The sequence below is a fragment of the Buteo buteo genome, chromosome 9 (assembly GCF_964188355.1).
Source record: "Buteo buteo chromosome 9, bButBut1.hap1.1, whole genome shotgun sequence".
NCBI lineage: Eukaryota > Metazoa > Chordata > Aves > Accipitriformes > Accipitridae > Buteo > Buteo buteo.
The window spans coordinates 39813771-39829355 of record NC_134179.1 but is presented as its reverse complement, the minus strand read 5'-3'; the positions used below and the strand labels follow the sequence as shown (position 1 = coordinate 39829355).

At 44.3% G+C, this 15585-nt stretch overlaps 1 pseudogene; it reads left to right on the top strand.

Annotated features, from left to right (window-relative positions):
- The first annotated feature begins 1995 nt into the window (after nucleotides 1-1995).
- LOC142034878 (olfactory receptor 10A7-like) lies at nucleotides 1996-5165 on the top strand (annotated as a pseudogene).
- Nucleotides 5166-15585: the final 10420 nt, after the last annotated feature.

Sequence of the window (15585 nt, the reverse complement as noted above, 5' to 3'; positions counted from 1 at the left end):
GTTTCACCCTGCATTGCTGAGCACTCAGACTAGCAATTATATTACTTCTCATTGCTATTGCAATTATATTACTTCTCATTGCTATTGCAATTATCATCTTGATTGTTTTTCTTTTTTTTCTTTTTTGTTTGTCATATCGATCATGCCACAGACCCAGAAGTGTCATTAGAACCCTATGTTTAGTCAAGTGAATCCAGCATAAGAACACCAATGACAATAACAGGTCCTTCAACACCTATCCTACACATAGACACCAACATATGGGTCCTGACGTGCACCCCTTAACCTACAAACTCATTTTTTTTCTCCAGTCTGTTCTTCATTCTATCACATAGATCAGTTTAGCGGTCCAAAGTTACCAGATATGATGATGGAATCTCCATGACTGGAGATAATCAAAGCTTGCTTGGACTAGGCCTTAAGCAATCTGATCTAAGTTGGCCGTGCTGCAAGTGGGAGTGAATCAGAGAAAATCAGAGGTCCTGTTCAATCTGACTTCTCATACATAGGACTTACAGAAGAACCACATCCTTCTGGAGCAGCAGCTGGAAGCCAAAGGATACATCATAGGTCATCTAAAAGGCACCGGGTACGTAAGTTCCTCCCCAAGGTAAAGAGTCAATAAAAGTTGGGGGAAAGAAGAAGGAAGTGGGGGATGTTTGGAGTTAGGGTGTTTGTCTTCCCAAGTAACCATTATGTGTGATGAAGCCCTGCTTTCCTGGAAACGGCTAAACACCTGCCTGCCAATGGGCAGTAGTGAATGAATTCTTTATTTTGCTTTACTTGCATGGGAAGCTTTTGCTTTACCTATTAAACTGTCTTTATCTCAACCCATGAGTTTTCTCACTTTTACCTTCCAATTCTCTCCTCCATTCTTCTGAGCCGGGGAAGTGAATGAGCAGCTGTGTGGTGCTTAGCTGCTTATTCACGTTAGCTGTCTAGATGCTACTTTTAACTTGGTTTTCCATTTGCAGAGGGCTAAATAGCTGCCACTTAAGGAAACACTCACATGGAGAAGAGAACATTTTACTCTCTAATCCTTAACAGTACAGGTCAGATGGGTCTGAGCCATCCTGGACTAGAAAGTGTGGCCTGTTTCCATGTGAGGATCACAAAGAAACCATACGTTTTCTTCTTGTTTAGTTTTGTGGGGTTTGGGGGTTTGGGGTTTTTGTGGGGGTTTTTGTGAGTTTTTTGTGGGTTTTTTTGTGTTTTTTTCATTTCAAAACAAAATGGCTAATTTAAGAAATTCCAAAGTGTTTTCTCAGCAAAGTAGGCTACTCAGGCATGATTTTCCCTTGAGTGATCCATGCTGGCTGTTCCCAATCACTTTCTTGTCATTTCTGTGCCTGGATAGGGCTTCCAGGAAGATTTTCTCCATAGTCTTGATGCAGAATGAATGAGGTAGTTTCCTGTATTCTCCTTCTTGCCCATCTGGAAAATGGGTGCAATTTTTTTCTTTTTCCAGTCATTTGGGAATTCTGCTCATTGCCACTGTCCTTCAAAGATGATATTATCCTTGCAAAGACATCACTTAGTACCCTTGAAAAGAGGGATGAGGGTACTGTGGTATTCTTACAAGCCTATTTTTCTTCGTGATAGTGAGGTCATTGGACTTTGCTGCTGTCACCTTCCCCTAAGACAGGCTGTTGTCCCTGGCTAGTAGTGTAAAAGTGTTGAGTGTAAACAAAGCATGACTGCATAGAACCATCGCTCTTCCCTAGCTGAGTGGTTCAGAACATCCCTAATGCTCCTGGGGGAAAGAAACTGTAACATTCCCAAACTTGTGCCATGGCCATGTCCTTTGCCTGTCTAGACTACAAAACTAAGAAAGAGTAAGGGAGGATGATGATGTGCAGTCATGATTCCCCCTGACATTCCTCCCTATAGCCTTCCATTTACTGCTCTTCCTTTTCTCTTCTCCACCTCTCCTTACCTTCTGTTTCCTGCTTGATCTCAAGGGAGGTCAAATCCTTCTGGTTGTTCTATGGTAGCATGTCTTTACAGGAAGGGTTTGTTAGTCAGGTAATCACCACATTCAGTGAGGTTCCATGTAGCTGTCTGGACCTAGAGAACAGGCTCATCCTCATTTTATCTGTCTTTTGTGGAGTTTTTCTGTTCCTGCAAGAACAGCTTATGCTAACCATGATGACCTGAACCACTCCTCAAGAAGCCTGAGGGAGAATTCTTAGAGCTACATGTACCAGCATAGATATCCATAGTATACAGAAAATAGGTAACATGAGGCATTTTCTATGGAGGTAAATCACACACTGAGACATCTACTTTGATTAGTGCCTATAGGATATATTTGTATGCCTGTTCAGTCAGTCAAGAAACTGAGTCCTATATTGTGACTCTGTTGCCTATAAATAGGATCTAGATAGGTACAGCAAGTTTCATTTTCCTAACAAAGACATCTATTGCCAGTTTAGACACATTAATGACATCTGGGACCTTTGAACAGCTTTGGTGGATAAGACACAGGACCTATATGAGATGTTTACCATTCTGGAATGGCAAATAAGTGACAAAAAAAAGGAAGTTAGATGTGTTTTCTCTCCTTAATATTCTACTCTCAGGATAATTCTTTGGCCTTATACAACTTTCTTATTGTCAAAAAACCCCTCAAGCCTCTTAAGATCCTCCCACAACCGCAATTTTAAATGCCTCTAGGAAAAGTGCTAAGGGAGTTATCATGCAAATGATTAAGAGCAGCTAGATGAAGGAATATAACAGTTTTTTTCCTAAGAGAAATTACATGAAACGTGGGACAATCTAGAGCTTTTCCGGTGTAGTCAGGTTTGTTTACAGAGAAGGCGGAAACACAAGAACAAGGGATGTATAAAAGATGAACAGGGAAATTCTCATACAATTTCATAAAAGTCTTTGAGTATGACGCATTGAAAGTCTGGTGATGTTCTATGCTAGCTACACTCATCCACCAAGAAATGCTAAATGAATTAACATGGTAAGTTCTGTCAAGACCAAAAATGAATGAGGAAAAGCTGTGTTATGTTTTTCTTGGAAAATAGATAGGAGTGTGAAATGTCATTTTACATTTCTGCATTTACAACATTTCTCTACATATTTTTTGCCTTTTCCTAGTTTTCTTCTTTATGAAAACAATGTTTTAAAACATAAAAACATCTTTCATTTTCAACTGTCTTATGAAAAAAAAAAATATCTAATTTTAGTTTTTCCCCTTCTCTCATACAACTTATGAGAAAGAAAAAAAAGAGTAAAAAGACATTAGAAACCATTTACAAGTAACTGAGAAGCCTTTTCTTTCTTCCTTTAAAAATAAGTATTAAAAAAATTTTAAAAAATCCAGTCAAGTTTAATGGCAGTGGAAATTTAGAAAAGGTATCATTATTTTTATGCTAATAAAATGTTGGCGGAAAAAAAAAATTGCAGCAAAGATTAGCATATCCTCACCATGTGGCTTAAATCAGGGTGTCTTTCAAATACCGGGAGTGGAGATATCCATCTCTCTGTCTTTCCTCCTCAACCTCATAGTTCAAAATATCCTTTGATGTCATGGCGTCGTTCAGAACTTTATCTGAAAAACATTATTCAACACTGGCAGCTTCAGCATAACAAAAGATTGGGTGTTGTTTTGTGCTAAAAGTAAAGTGGAAGCAAAAGACAATGTAGAGATATTCTTCCCACATCCTGTATAGATTGCAACAAAGCTATATCTTCATTAGGACTACTTAAGGGGAAAGCTATTGCCCATGCTGAGCAATAGTATTGCTTTGGTTGTTCCTATAGATATGAACATGAAGGGGTTGTGTATTTGCTTCTGCAGCTCTTGAGATGAGTGTGTTGATGCACCTCTAGGTGTAAGCATCAGGGGGATGGAAGGGAGAGTGGGGATTCTGCATCCAGATGCATAAACACACCTGTGTTTCTGTGTGACTGCACGTGCGTACATAAAACTGCATGCCTGTATCTCTGAGTGATTTTTTATGTGAGTGGTTTAAATATGGAAGGGTATTTGGGTGTGTGCTTCTGAATACGTGTATGTGTCAGGTTGCAGATTAATATATAGACCTTCAAATTGAAAAATACTGGTATTTCCCTAAGTCTGTTGAGGTGGCTTATAAAGCTACTTGAACTACAATCAGCCCATCTTATTTTATCATTCCATTGTCAATTTCTGAAGATACTCATCTGCAACATCATCACAGTGGAATAAACTGCTGGATTTATTTTTTCTTCAGATAGAGAATGAGGAAGATCTGAATTTGGGAAACATCACAAGAGTAACTCACTTCATCCTGCTGGGTTTCACTCATCTTGCCCAACTCCAGCTCTTACTCTTTGTGGTAGCTCTCTTGGTCTTCACAGTCACTATGATGGGAAACATTTTCATTGTCCTCATTGCAACTGTTGACCTTGCCCTTCATACACTGAGGTACTATTTTCTTAAGAATTAGTCTTTGACTGAGATCTGCTACAGCTAAGATGTTGTGCCAAAAATGCTGATAAATTTGTTGTCAGAAAGGAAGACCTCTTCTTTCACAGGCTGTGCTTTGCAATTGAACTTGATCATACTCTTTATCACATCTGAGTGTTTCCTGTTAGCAAATCATGGCTTATGACCGATATGTAGCAATTTACCACCCATTACACTATGCTATCATCATGACCAAAAAGACATGTAGGCAAATGTCAGCAGTAGCTTGGCTTTCTGGATTCCGTGTAGCAGTTGGGCTCACTGGTTGGCTATTCCACATGCCTTTCTGTAAGTCAAAGTCAACAATTTCTTCTGTGACATCTCACCTGTACTGAAATTGTTGTGCTTAAATACCTACATATTCTAGCTTCTGGTGTTCATTGCCACTGTGCTTACCATGTTGCTGCCATTTATCCTAATCACTATCTCCTACATCTACATCACCTACACCATTGTGCAGATACCCATGGCTGAAAGCAGGCAAAGGGTGTTCTCCACAGGTGCTGCTCATCTTGTGGCTGTTACTCTCTGTTACTGTACAACCTGTTCAATTCATTTACATCCCAAGTCAAGACTCTCACCAAATAACAAAAAACTTGTGTCTCTTTCCTACACAGTCATTATACTGATGCTCAGTCCCACCTACAGCCTCAGGAAAAGTGACATAAGGGAAGCACTAAGGAGAGCTTTTGGCAGAAATTAGTGAATCTACACCATTTCCTAAGAGGGCAGAAGTGGTGTAGATACAGAAGTGGGTCACCATCTCCTGGAACAGTTGTTGCTGACTTCTGCTTTCCTAGAAGGTCAGTCTGTTATTGTGGTTTCCTGGTTTTGTGCTTATCTCGGGCTCCGAGCTGTGCATATCAAGGGTGTCCTTGCCTCCCAGCCAAGCAGATACCCTTCTCTGTCAGTATTTTTCCATTATCACTGGGTTGCCTTTATGGCTGCTCCATCACTGTCAGTCCTAAGGAAAGAAGGCTCAAGAGGACCTTATTGCTTTCTACAAGTACCTAACAGAGGAGTATGAAGAAAGTAGAACCAAGTCTTTCGATAAAACCAGGATAACATACAGTAAAGCAAGTTACTGCTTCAAGAACGCTTTCAAACAGTTATCACTGTAAGCTGAAATGACTCCTGGCATGGATTGCAAATCCTTAAACTTGCCTCTTTTATTCTCTTTTCTGTTTCACCCTGCATTGCTGAGCACTCAGACTAGCAATTATATTACTTCTCATTGCTATTGCAATTATATTACTTCTCATTGCTATTGCAATTATCATCTTGATTGTTTTTCTTTTTTTTCTTTTTTGTTTGTCATATCGATCATGCCACAGACCCAGAAGTGTCATTAGAACCCTATGTTTAGTCAAGTGAATCCAGCATAAGAACACCAATGACAATAACAGGTCCTTCAACACCTATCCTACACATAGACACCAACATATGGGTCCTGACGTGCACCCCTTAACCTACAAACTCATTTTTTTTCTCCAGTCTGTTCTTCATTCTATCACATAGATCAGTTTAGCGGTCCAAAGTTACCAGATATGATGATGGAATCTCCATGACTGGAGATAATCAAAGCTTGCTTGGACTAGGCCTTAAGCAATCTGATCTAAGTTGGCCGTGCTGCAAGTGGGAGTGAATCAGAGAAAATCAGAGGTCCTGTTCAATCTGACTTCTCATACATAGGACTTACAGAAGAACCACATCCTTCTGGAGCAGCAGCTGGAAGCCAAAGGATACATCATAGGTCATCTAAAAGGCACCAGGCACTCAAGGTACGTAAGTTCCTCCCCAAGGTAAAGAGTCAACAGAGTCTAGAAGGTTACTGAAATGACCATATACAGACTTTCCTGGGGTGATTCCTTGCCTTTACATGCCGTTATCTTCCTATGTACAACCAGAAAAACAATCCTCTTGTAGCACATTATTCACTGTCATCATACACACTGTTAACATGATGGATCTCACTTTGTCTCTTATGCAGATTCAATAAAATCTCTCTCAAAGCAAAGGAGTTCTCCGAACTTGCCTGAACTGCCAATTGTTTTGTTTGAGGGCACTGCTCCTCTGTTCGTCTGCACTGTTATCTTGGTTTTGGCTGGGAAAGAGTTAATTTTCTTCATAATGGCTCATTTGGTGCTCGGTTTTGGATTTGTGACCAAAGCAGTGTTGATAACGCAGTGATGTTTTAGTGTTTGCTGAGCAGTGCTTACGCAGCCTCAAGGCCTTCTCTGCTTCTCACGCTGCCTTGCCAGCAAGTAGGCTGGGGATGCACAAGGAGCTGTGAGGGGACAGGGCCAGGACAGCTGACCCCAGCTGACCAAAGAGATATTCCAGACCATATGACATCTTGCTCAGCAATAAAAGTTGGGGGAAAGAAGAAGGAAGTGGGGGATGTTTGGAGTTAGGGTGTTTGTCTTCCCAAGTAACCATTATGTGTGATGAAGCATGTTTGTAGAGTAGATCATGCCAGGAATCCCTTTCAAGAGGTAACATGAATAAGATTGGAACAGGTTTTGTTCTTTCTGCTCTACACAGTCATCCAACACTACCCAGGTAAGCTCTGCAGTGTCAAACACCTGCAATGGCTTTCAAGAAATAGCCCACAATGCAGACCCTTAGATCTATGCTTTAGAAGTTTGGGGATTGGTTGGTTTTCTAAAAATGGAAAATGGAAAATACAACGTCCCTGGTTCTCTCCCAACAATCGACAAGAGGCATTTCGGCATAAAGGAAGAAGTTTCAAATTATTTTGTGCAATATACCATCTGCCTTCCTCTTCTGAAGTGCACACTGCTGGGACAGGTTCAACATCTTGTTCACCGGGCCTCCAGTCTGTCCTCTGGAGGGAGCTTATTTTGTTCCACATGCAGGACTGCGAATGACTAGCTATACTGCAATTACAGCAGGCTCTCCTATTACGTAAACACTGTAGGAAAGGCTTTTGGTGGAGTTCAGCTAAATCCACTAAGTTCACTCAGAATAGACCCTCAAGTCCAAGCTGCCTATGTAGGCTCTCTCGAAAGTCAGTCTGCTGAGAACATCAACCGAAGTCTTGTGCAGTTTTCTAGAAAGGTCAGAACATGCAAGGCTTGGAGAAGAAAGCTACTTTAGTCCATCCCTGAACTAAGTACTGATACACAAAAGTGAAATGTTATGAGTGCTTTAATAATAAAAGCAAGAAACAAGCAATAAACTTCAGAAGGAAATACTACCTTACTTCACCAAAAGATTATTTTTTACAATCCGTATATTTTCAACTGTAAGAAATATTGCTATTTACCTCTTTGCTATCTGTCTATTGTTTTGCTCGTGTTTGTATTTTTCTTTTGTTTTGCTGACAATGGTTCTTAGCATTCTTTTGGCTATAAACAGTATATGAATTTTAAATGAACAGTTCCAACAATTACTTTGACATTTCCAAAAAAATTCATCCCTCTATTCCAGCCGAATCCACTGTTCATATTTGAAATTTCTTTTGTTATAACTTCCCACGTTCCCATCATGGAAATGTTGAAAAATGGTGTTAACTTCAGAGAAGAAAAGCCATCCCAAGCAAATGTTCCTATCTGTAGCTCTATCTCATTAACTCTGTAACTCCTGAACCAGCCAATCAGGTTGGTTACCAGTTGTCCTGTCCATCTGCTAAGTTATCTGGCAAGCCAATGACATTCTCTTCTGCATGTGCATTCAGTTTTCTCAATTTGTTTCTGTTCATTCTATTGTTTAAACTTTACTTAGTCGAATTGCCTCTGAAATTTTCTATCACCTGTCCATCTCTCCATTGAGCCAGCTCTTTTCAGGGTTCATATCCTGAGGAAACTGGAGTTCAAGGGGACCAGAGTAAAAGATATGACTTTTTTTAAAGTAAGATTTTTTTCTCTCTTTCATTAAAAAAGGCCTTGCAATTCTTTTGCAATGGTGATGAATATTCCTCCTGTTTCTGCACATAGTGAGTACAACAGTTAAAGACAGTGCTGATTAGAGCAGACAAAGGCGTTGTAAATGAAGCCTTTGACACCACTGTGGGCTGCAGTGACAAGAGAATAGACTGTAATAAGAACTGTCTTATTCCCAGTACGTGAATCAAAGTTTGACTCTGGCCACTCGTTGCTTGATCACAAAGATACTTTTCCCCTCTCTGCCTGATTCCCACCAGGCTATAAGCCAGGCTAATTTCCTTTCAAACTTTCTCCATTTCCATTCTTCTTGTCATACATAATTAAAACAAATGACAAATGAAACCTATGCTGCATGTATCCATTGAAACACACCTGGGAGCTCCCTAATTAGCTACACAATGCTTACAGCTCTCCTGGGAGTGGCAGAAAACCAAACACAGAGCTCATTACGGCTGTCCGCAGTTTAATGAGCCCCTTGAGGAATGTGGTACTACCTCCCTATTACTTTGTAGCTGTGGCAAAATCTGGCAAGCTGCCTTGAAGGAATGACAGGCAGAAGCAGCAAGAAAAGTTACTTGGAGTTTTAATGGAGCCCAGTGTGAGATGCGAGACCAGAAACGTGCTTGGACAGTGTGTTCCCACCAGGGCTCATTAGCGCAGAAATTCACAGACCTTGATTACAGGCAGCACAGAAAGCCATAGACTTCTCCTGTACCACACTGCCCTTACAGAAGTCAAACAGCAATCCCCAGGTGCCAGGAAGGTGGTCCTTTCGGTCAGCAATCCCCGCACACTGCATGTGGCAAGGAAATGCCGTGGACCCCGCTCTCTAAACCTGCTCTTCCAAGACACTGGCAGATGCACAGGTCCTGCTCTCCAGGCTTCAGTTCTAATGATCAGCCAAGACACTGTGACTGCAACATGTCCTGCTGACACATTCGTGAGCCACAAGCCTGCTGACAGGCTCCATCCTAACAACTCCCTCCTTCCACCTCAGTCTGGGCCATCTCTGGGTTCAAACACGTACAGGCTTAAATGTTGCACCTCAGCCCCCATCCTCTGCTACCTTAAACCTTGAACATCACCTTCTCTGCTCCATGAGCTCAAAACCGTGAGCTTAGTGGCTTCTCTTGATGCCCATATATCCCACTAACTCTTGCCAAAACTCTGACCGTGCTTCAAGTAAGGAACTACAACAGTCCACCTTATGACTGATGTGAGAACACATTCCAGCAATGTTCATTCTTACAAAGGACATAAAACAGACTGAACAAAGGACTCCTTGGCACTGCCCCTCTGCTTCCCAAGTTCTGCTCTCTGCCACTCACGGCGAACACTCGCACCTGATCCCGTCACCATCGCTGATTCAGCATTTGTTCACGCCTTTGGAGCAAAACCTCAAGTCTACCTCATAACAAAAGCAGAATATGGACTTGCAAATAGTTTGAGATGCCCTGGAGTACCCCACCTGGCATCCAACTGCCTATTCAGAAGCATGTGGTTTTCTTATAGTTTCTACATCATTTTTAGTGGCCTTGTTATCAATTAATACGTATAATAAGATTGAAATAACCAGGGAGCTGCTAAAGTCCTGTGTACGGCCCCCATCAGTTAATATTCAAAATAGAGAAACAATAACTAGACATGATTCAGGGTTTAGGAACTAACTACTAGACAATGGGGCTCTGTAAATAAGTAGGATGCTTATGTCAGAAAAGGTAAGGGATTGTGGTCTGATCAGCAAACCTTGAAGAACGGCTTGGAACTGCCAAGACAGAGTAAGAAACAGGTAAAAGGTCATTAGGTAGGACCCACCCAATGCTCATTTCTTAGGGCCTGCACTGATGTCTTTGACAGGCACAATTAGGAGGTAAAAGGTAATATAAAAAAGGGGGAGATCATGACCATGGACTCATTGACCACCTACTCAAAAGATACCACTTATTCAAATGATACTGCCTACTCAAAAGACGACAAAGAAGGAAGAAGATAGAGTCTGTGCACTAATATACATGACAGGTGGAGAAGAAAGAACCAATCATTTAGGGAAATAACAATGAATATGTATTCCTTAAGTATATAAATGTGGGAATTTTTGAGACAAGTGTGTGCTGCCTTGAGACAAGCACCCATTCATGTGCATCAATGAAATTAATTTGAAAATACCTCGACTCTGTGTGTTATTGGCTTGCACACCGGGTAAACGAATCTGCTTTTAGGACAGCAGCCTGATGAGAATGCTCAGGTACCCCAGGGCACCTCCAATGTTTGGGCATGTGAAATGAGCTCTGTACAGCTGTACTAGGCAACCCAGAGGTGTGCATAATGATTTGCATGAATTCCAGAAGCTAAACAGAGTTAATTCCATTCTGGCTGTGTAGTGCTCTAGTCACAACTAGACCACAAGAACCGGCCTGAGAATTATCTTTTCAATCTATAGTACAACAAAGGTGATATGTAAGTCTGAAGTAGTCATGTTGGCTCTAGCTGTAGTCCTGGATAGAGAGGACCACCTCCAGAAGACAGCTCTTTCCACACGCCCGTGAGACATTCCTTGCCACACCACTCATCAGGCACCCTTTTCTCTGCTACATGTCTAGATTTGCAGCAATAATATTTCAGCTGTACTGTGGCTGACATTTACTTGGACATTCCAGAGTCCCTCTAGATGCATGGGGTGCAACCAGGGTGTGAATCATGTAGGTTTTCACTCCATTCCTGAATTCAAAGTTCCGACTGTCCACAACGAGGCAATCTTCATTCGCACCTGGGCTCCAGTAAATCCACCAACTCCCTCTGTGTTGTGGTGGGACTCGGGCTTCTTTGTTTCAGGGACCCCAACCCCAGACAAGAGGAACGAGACCGCATCTTTGGCTCCCTCTGCAGTTCTCCATCAGTACCGCAGAAAGTCTTGCAAATTCAGACGCTGCTGGTCGCCTTTACGCACACAGTAATTGTTGAAACAGTTTCCCACATTTTCCTTGTTCATCCTTTTACAACTGATGCAGCAATAGACGTTCTTCTTGTGCCCTCGACATCCCTTGCAAAGCTGAACGAGAGGTGAGCTTTCCTGGCTTTCCTAACACCTTCCCTACATGCCCTGGCAGTGTCTCCAATCCTTAGTTTGTAGCCTGTGTGTCACCTTTTTGCATTGGAGCTCTGTCACGAGCTCCCTGCATAGGCAAGCCAATCTCCTGCTAGGCATACTCGTTTTCCAGAGTGTCAGGATGAACTGTTGATGCACTGGGGAGGATGCTCTTCTCAAAGACCTCCCAGGTTTCCTGAGCTCCACCAGTACCACCTCTCTGTTACGTATCAGAACGTACATATCTCTAGCTGGACCAGCTGTCTGGAAAGACACTGGAGGTTCATATTTCTCCCCAGTTTAAACAGTGAGTTCAGGTGAGACAGTCAGGGAACCATTCAGGTGTCAAAACGTAAGGGTCTAGTATAGATTTAGGCAGCCTAAGGTGTCTCAAGCATGTGTATGGAGCTTTCAGTTATGGTGCAAGGCCTCCAGAAGTCACCTTCTGGACAAGTGGCTGGCGGTCACATAGGGAGGACAAACTTGAACTACGCTAGACTTCTGTGCTTAAGAATGTGGATTGCTTCTCCACCTTAGTCAGCACCAAGGGATGCACTTTCAGCCATCACTGTGCTAAATTGCTTCAGCTATATATTTTTTAAAGTAAATTCTATGTGCTAGGGCCTGGTTTCTGGCCCAGAGGTCAACTGACATGGAATGGGAGTGCTGCGGGGCCCAAGCTCAGGAGCCACCTTTGGGCAGCAGAGTTGGGCTGCGGGATGGACCCATGGCTGGGCTGAGGTGCCCCATGCAACCGCTCAGAGGATTGGTGCTGGTGCGAGTGTATACAAGGAATCTGCTTGTGATGCATCTTGGCAGACTCCATGTAGAACTGCGTATTGCGGTAGGACTCTGCCCAATGCATGGTTCATTAAATTTTTCTTTTATATTTAAGTACAAACATGTGTTTAATTTGCCTTGAAGGGTACCATAAAAATTCCTCAATATGATGCACCCCCCACCTGAAGTGCTTTTGCTCTGTACCTGAATCAGGTTGTCCAGTGCATAAACTTTCTCCAGATGGCTGTGGCTCTGCTCTGCCTGTCTGTGTACTGCTGAAACATGAACCTCCATCTGGAACTGATATGGCATGGGTCAGTCGTCCCACTGCTTGTTTTTTCCTGCTGGAATAACAAGTGTCCCTTGGCATTACTGCATTTGGGAATTTACCATTAACAACCCACAGTATCTCATATGTTTTGCAGATTTATCAGGCTATGACACAACTAGAACAGGGCGGAAACAAAACATTCACCTGAAATAAGATCTTTACAAGTAATTTTCCTATTTGTCTTTATAATTTGTTTTCTCTGTTACTTTGTTTCCCATTATCAGTCAAAATGGCCAGAAGCTGCTTATTTTTGTGTGACTATTAGCTCTGGAACTCTGCAGACATTCTGGTTAAAGTTTCAAAGCCCACTTGTTAACTCCAGAGATAGTCTGAGGCTTTTCTTTGGCCTGTGATTACTAGCAAATCATGTTTCAGGCTTGACATGTCTGTAAAAAGTTTACATCCCTTATTTACAAGCTGAACAAGGTTCATCAGACTCCATACAGTCTTTTGATCTAAACCCAGAAGTTAATCCTGCCTGCCGAGAGCAACTCTCTGGGCATCGATGGCCACGCATTCACACTGATGACATACTTTGGAGAGCACTGGCAATACCCATACATGTAGGGCTTGTCCAGAGATCTCTTCTCAGATCCGCATGGCATCTCTTTGGTTCAGATACACACTAGTGCCCCAAATAATGGAAAGGTCTTTTCAAATGATATAATGAAAAGAACTTGAAAATTTGCCTTCCTGTTTGTTCTCATCTTTACACAGATCTGATAATAAAGACCAGCGTAGAGTGAAATGTGTTTATCTCTGCATGCTGTCTCTGGTTAGAAACTCCAGAGACCTCAACTCATAACGACATCCCTCTTTATTTTCTCTTGCTGGGTAGTTTATTCTGCTTGCCATACAGGCTCCTTGACAACTCTCAACCCTTTACTTCACATAGTCAGGGTGATTCAGTTGCCTGTGCAATGGGACCCAGAGACATCTGAGATATCCTTAGGTGTCCCAGCTGGCCTCCAGCCCCTGTCACAAAGGGTACAAGATGCCTGCAGCTGCATACATCAGTCCTATGCAGGTGACTTGAATATTCTGCAGCACCAAAAGTCACCAGATAAGCAAGATTAAGCAACCAGTTTGTGTCCCTGAGCTCATGTAGAGCTGAGTGCTACAGTTTCTTTCCATTGTTGGGCTGAGTCCTGTACACGTTCACTAGACCGCAGTGGAAGTGACGTGAATGGGGATGAAAGGGCTGCAAGAAGCAGGCTGTAGTAACGAAGAGGTGCCACAGGGCAAGGTGTAAGAGGCCCAAAGGGAGATGTGATCTGGGGGTGTTTGGAGAGAAGCTCTCTTCCGTAACACAAACCCTGTAATTGATAAACCTCTATGTCTGCAGGCTGGAGTCCTTGAACAAGCGATGGGGAGCATGAAGGAGCAGGGAAGAGGGCCATCCCTAAGATACAGTGCAGCAATGCACTGCTGTGAGCCACTTACTCCTCACCTCTGGTGAGGAAAGGAAGATCCAAGAGGCAGGAAAGTGTTCCTTAGCTACTCAAATGCAGCATGTAGCATCTACACCTGGGACTCGTTTGCTCTCTCACAAGCATCAGGACTATTGGAGACAACATGGGGTGTTCCACCAGGTCTTGACGGTAGTCATGGGCCACATGGACCAGCAGCACATGAATGTCAGTTCACCTGCTTCCTCAAAGAACTTGATCTCCATGGGTGTAATGAGGCTGGACTCACTGGGGCAGAATTTGAACGGAGGCAGCTAGAATTGTCTGCGCTGATCGAGGCTGTCACACGGTCAGCACAGCCCTTGGAGTGGTCTTGTCCGAGACTCATACCAACCCTGAGAGGCTGGTCAAAGGAAGCTGCCCAGGTTTGCTGGAGAAGCGAGCCCAGTGCGACTCACACTCCCAGTGAAAGACAGCCAGGGTGTGCTCTGGGAGCAACACATCCGAAGACAAATGCCATTTGGCCCCTTGAGTGTCTAGAGACCACCAATGAAGTGGGTTGTCTCAACCAGGAGCCAGCTGGCTGCCAGGGAGGCATGAGCATGTGGCCGGCTCACGCAAGGAAGGTGGAGACGGAGCATCCCAATGCAGCAGATGAGAGGAAACACCCGTGTCAAAAGTAGGTATAGAAGTACAAGCTCGCCTGCCAACCCTTCCCATTCCGCAGCTGGCCAGCGTGGTGCTTTTGCTTCTTTGCAGTCCACCACCCCATTAACAGCCTGGCGCTAATCACTGCATGGACCCGAGCCCAGCCTCCAAGCCTGCAGGCAGTGCTGCAGGCCTGGCAGGGGGACAGGTCCGTGGAGGGATGAGTGCCACCTCCTCAGGGACACGGAACCCACCGCCCCGCTCGCAGGGAGCCCTCGGCAGCTGCCGCCCGTTGCATCAGGTGCGAGGCCGGAGCGGGAGAGCTCGGGCGGCGGGGACAGGTTTGGCAGACTCCGCTTGGCCGGGAGCGGTCCCACTGAGGGATTTGCCGTCCCTTCCGTGGCTGTGCCCCGAGCGTTGTCCCACCGTTATTGTTGTGCCCACGGACGCTCCCGTGGCCGCAGCAGCTCCTGCGGTGCCGCTTGCGAGGTGGGGAAGGGGGGGTCCAGGGACTCCGGCCAGATAGATCCCCTCCGCCCGGGGTATCCCCTCTGCCCTCCCCATCCCACAGGCTTCCAGGCATCCCGGATCCCCGCTGCCCCCCACCGCCCCCAGGGAACCGGGCGCCCGGGAGGAGGTTTGCAGCCACCCCCGGGGGGGTGGGGGGGTGTCTCCGCCCCCCCCCGGCCCTTCCTCCCCGCCTTCCCGTCCGTCTGTCCGCCTCGCCCTCTCTCCATCGCAGCCATCCCTCTGCTGACGCAGCCCTGCATCTTCCCGGCTGCCCGAACACCTCTTGCTCTCTCGCTCTCCATCCCTCCCTCTTCTGCCCCCGTACCTCACCCGTCTGCCTCTTACTCCCTCTCCCCCTTCCTCTTCCATCTCTCCCTCCGGCCATCTGATTGTCAGTTCGTCCCTGCTGACTCTGGCCTCGATTCCGGTGAGTGTCTGCTTGTTTGTGCTTC